Source organism: Cynoglossus semilaevis, chromosome 8 (genome assembly GCF_000523025.1).
Source record: "Cynoglossus semilaevis isolate Cse_v1.0 chromosome 8, Cse_v1.0, whole genome shotgun sequence".
Classification (NCBI taxonomy): domain Eukaryota; kingdom Metazoa; phylum Chordata; class Actinopteri; order Pleuronectiformes; family Cynoglossidae; genus Cynoglossus; species Cynoglossus semilaevis.
The window spans coordinates 26,039,799-26,044,764 of record NC_024314.1 but is presented as its reverse complement, the minus strand read 5'-3'; the positions used below and the strand labels follow the sequence as shown (position 1 = coordinate 26,044,764).

The 4,966-nt window shown below is 47.3% G+C and overlaps 1 long non-coding RNA gene across 1 annotated transcript in view; it reads right to left on the bottom strand.

Moving 5' to 3' along the window:
* Positions 1-47: 47 nt before the first annotated feature.
* LOC107988846 (uncharacterized) overlaps positions 48-4,966 on the bottom strand; it is a 17,150-nt gene continuing 12,231 nt past the window's right edge. Inside the window, exon 3 of the long non-coding RNA XR_001760342.1 lies at positions 48-338. This is a non-coding gene — a long non-coding RNA (uncharacterized LOC107988846). The remainder of the gene's footprint in view (positions 339-4,966) is intronic.

Sequence of the window (4,966 nt, the reverse complement as noted above, 5' to 3'; positions counted from 1 at the left end):
CCCCACCCCCCCCCCCCCCCCCCCCCCCCCCCTCCCTCCATGGCGTCTCGTAAGTTTCATCATCGTGGACGCGGAGCAGGTCCAACGTAAATCAGCAGCAGATTCTTACAGTGTGACATCATAACCACGATGTCGAGGCAGAGAAACTCTCCACCAACTCCCCCGTCTCGCATGTCCTCAATGTTCTCGCGTTTGCCCCAGACAGACTGTGTGGACCATAACCATCGGGGTCTTATATGTGTGTACACACACACACACACGTGTGGTCCAGATGGTGTTCAGTCCAGATGGTGTTCAGTCCAGATGGTGTTCAGTCCAGATGGTACGACTCGTCGGAACTGAAGATTCAACCAAGAAACAATATTTTATTTTCCTGGTCAACGACCAAACCCTACCTCCCCCTTCTTTCTCCCTCGTCTTCTGTCCACTTGTCCACCTGTCAAACACACACACACACACACACTTACTGGTTTTTGCACTGGATACAATGACTTCCCTGGCCTTTTACCCCAAACCTGCAGAAAAGTCCCCATAACTACAGCTTTACCAGGTGGACACACACACACACACGGACACACACACACACACACACACACACACACTGTCACATCTGCCAATTATGCCAATGTGCTTGTATCTTTCAACCACACGAGGCCAAACAAGGCCATAAGCAAACATCCTAAACCACACACACACGCACACACACACACACACACACACACACACTCATTCAGTCACTAATCACGTTGATAGATGCAGATCACACTCCACCATGACACGTGAATGTCAAAGCAATGAGACAATTGTACTCTCTCCGACAGAGGTTCACACACACACACACACACACACACACACACACGAACACACGAACACACACTCCAGCTTTCCACACCATTCATGGAAATGCGACTGTATCTCGCGGCTTTAGCGACTATTTATAGACAACAAGGTTCAACAGTGAAGACGTCGCTGTCTCTTTAACCACACACTCATCTGTGTGTGTGTGTGTGTGTTACAGAGTCAGTCACGTGACTGACCGAGGGTCGAGGTGAACGCTCAGGTTCACGTGCGTCGACCGCGAGGTGGAGACGCGGTCACACAGGAGACGGACTCGTGACTTTCTGGATTTTCATTTTCATTTGATTCCATTTTCAAATTCCATTCATTCAAAAAGTCACGAGTGAAGTGGACGACGTCAAGTGATCTTCATCGGTCAGGAGGAGAGAGTACACTGAACATCATCAGAGAGAGAGAGAGAGAGAGAGGGAGAGAGAGAGAGGGAGAGAAAGAGAGAGGGAGAGAGAGAGAGAGAGGGGGGAGAGAGACGTCCTGTGTTGAACAACACACACTGTCCTGACCTTCAGGTCACACGGCCCTGACCTTCAGGTCACATGGTCCTGAAGGTCACAAGGTCACAAACCTCATTCTTTGATAAGGATCTGTTCAAATGCTAACTATTAGTGGAATGTGAGCATCTGGGTGAGTTCATATTAGCATAGCATAGCATAGCATAGCATAGCATAGCATAGCATAGCATAACCTTATCGAGTTGGTGAGATTAGGCCACACAGACACACAAAGTCACCCATGTACAGACGGGTAACAGACAGACTGAGAACAGTCGTTGTTGGGCAAAGCAGTCATGCATCCATCCACCATCCATCCATCCACTAATCCATCCATCCACCCATCCAACTATCCTTCCATCTATCCACCCTTCATCCAAGCATCCACCGATCCATCCTTCGACTCATCCATCCACCCATCCATCCATCCTTCCACCCTTCATCCATCCTTCCATCCAACTATCAACCCATGCATGCATCCATCCATCCATTCACCCACTAATCCAACCATCCACCCATCCATCCTTCATCCATCCTTCCATCCAACTATCAACCCATGCATGCATCCATCCATTCACCCACTAATCCATCCATCCACCCTTCATCCAACCATCCAAATATCAACCCATCCTTCCATCCATCCATCCACCCATCCATCCATCCATCCATCCTTCATCCATCCATCCATCCATCCATCCACCCTTCACCCATCCGTCTGTCACAGCTGGTTCCTGACCTTGACAACCATCTCTGTGTCCCCTCCTCAGGCCTCGCCCCTGACCTGAGCCTTTCCTGTGGGGCAGAGTCTGTCCAACAGTTGATAGAGGACAGACTGTGCCACCTTTAGTGAGACGGTGGACGGCAGCAGCAACAACAGCAGCAGCAGTAACAGCAGCAGTAACAGCAGAAACAGCAGCAGTAACAGCAACAGTAACAGCAGCAGTAACAGCAGCAGTAGCAGCAGTAGCAGCAGTAACAGCAGTAACAGCAGCAGTAACAGCAGCAGTAACAGAGCACCAGCAGCAGCAGCAGCAGCAGCAGCAGTAACAGCAGCAGCAGCAGTAACAGCAGTAACAGCAGTAACAGCAGCAGTAACAGTGGAGGCCACCGGGGTCAGAACAGTGACCTTTGCAGTGATAAGCAGTGAGAAACGGTCGCGACAGGAACATGTGACATTAAAGGTGGTCACATTTGTCCTACCTTTGCTCCGGGACTGACTCAGCATTACAGTGTGTGTGTGTGTGTGAGTGTGTGTGTGTGTGTGTGTGTGTGTGTGTGGCTAATGTGTTATCTTTAGCCACCTTTCTCTAAACCGCTGACCTTTCCAAAGGTCTGCCACCGTCCAGTTGTCCACACAGAGACACACACAGAGCGACTGACCGGCCGACTGTACTGAAGCAGCAGATGGATTCAGTCTGTGACTGCGTCTGTGACTGCGTCTGTGCTGCAGCTCCTATCAGTCTGTGTGTGGAGAGGAGGACGAAGGACTCTTGACGTGAGCGTCCTGTTTCTGTCTCATCATAATTACACTCCACGATAACAACAGCCTTCAGCGCTTCACTCCAGAACCACTTCACCGGGGGTTTCTCCGACATGACAGGGGTTTCGGAGAACAGTAGGAGCGTTCTTATTTTTAGGTTTGTTGGACGATTTGTCGAATTAAAAAGTCAGTTTGGTAAAGTGTCAGTTTAACAGATAATAATGGTTCGAGTTTCCAACCATTTCTCAAAAATGTCTGAATATCTCACGTCTGGATTATCTTTCTTTTCAGGTGGTTTTAATTTTTTTTTTCACCATGGACGTAGAGAAAACCAAAGTTAAATGCATCAAATATATAATTTAATCAACACATATATAACATCAATATATATCTTTATTGTATATGATGCACAAATTATTAATAATAAATTGTACTTTATATGAAAGTGATAAATATAAATACTAGACTAACATAAATATAACACATGCAAATCAAATTTTTTTTTTTTTTTTTTTGGTCCAGTAAGTAATGATTCATCGCCCTGGTACTGGTCCCCGGCCCAGTGTTTGGGGACCCCAACTCTAATACCAAGAATTAAACTGAAATTATAATATAGTGAATGATTGGAAACCTGAAAAGTTGGTAACGTTAGCCACATGCTAGCTGTTGGTTTTTATTATTTTTTTTATTCCTGAAGCATTCCGTCAGAATGTGACAAAATTAGCATTTTATTTGATCTCAGATGATCTGGTTCATTTGAATATTCCTCATCTCAGCTCACACAGATGTACAGTAGACAGTACAGACGGGGACCAGCTGTTTCCAGAACCTGTGTGTACTGTATCTGTGACGCTAAAAACCATTTAGGGTCTGAAAATAAAAGCCGGGGGGGGGGGGGGGGGGTATTATGGCCTTTGCACCAAGCAGAGAGGCCCCAATGAGTGGTTTATTCCTGTAATAACAAGCTAACCCTGTCTCCCTTGTTTGGCTCAGGGACCAGCTGCTACACTGGTACAGATCTGTTAGCATACGGCGCAGTGAAAATGATTCTTTTGGAAACTCAGTGGGATCAGTCTGGTTCTTTTCTGCCGCTATTGATTTTCCTTCCTGGTGAATTTACCAGAGAGATTTGAGCGGCTCTGGCAGATTACCAGAAGATTTGTGAAGAAAGAAAATTTGAAGTATGAAGAAACACTCCATCCTTCCAGTCGAAGCACGCTAATCGCTTGTCTCTTTCGTTTTCGTTTTCGCGGCCTGACTCCGACTCTCCTCCAGCAGATATCAGGAGGCACGCCGCAGCATTTTATTGATGCATAATTGCCGAAGTGCATGCGCAGTCACAGTAATGATAGTGTCTCTTTAGCAACATGATCATGGTGATTTAAGAGGAGATCACAAATTGCAAATTTATATTTACTGCTACATTGTGGGGACTTTGTTTCTACTACTTTGGAAAAACCAGTAATGGTTTCGCTCAAGGGCAAATAGAGGAAGTGGTGGAGTCCTGCGCCTGTCAACCCCAGGACTCTTCTGGAGTGTTTGTGTGTTTAAAGCGGTGACCTTCAGGTCACCAGCGACTATCTTTAACCTCCAGGCTCCGGCTGCCTCCGTTGTGAAAGCGGCTCGTTTACATTAGCAACATCGTTAAGAGCTATTCTTAGCCGTAAGAAGGTAAACGGCAAGAGGCAAAAAAAACACTTCAAGTACCCAACGCGGGCCCCTCCCCTCTCTCCCCCCTCGACTCCCCCCACTCCCTTTTTCAGCCTTCAGTGAGACAAACAGAAGAGGCTCAGATGTAAGTGACACATAACCACCGCGCGGTCAAAGTAGCACGGCGGCGTCACTGAACTGCATTCCTCACCGGGGCAGTTATCGCTCTGACCTGACCAGCAGGTAGTTTTCCTGTCACTCACTCACACACACACACACACACACACACAGTCCTTGGATACACTATGTAGGTCAAAGAGTCACTGACAGGCAAAGGCAACACTCGGTGTGTGTATAAACAAACACGCACACAGACGCTAGCACCTCAGTCACGCACATACGCATCGCGCTTCGCCAACAAACGCACAAACTAATCCTACAGCAGGCGATTTAGACTCCAATCAGAGAAAACGGATTACGCTCGGTGTGA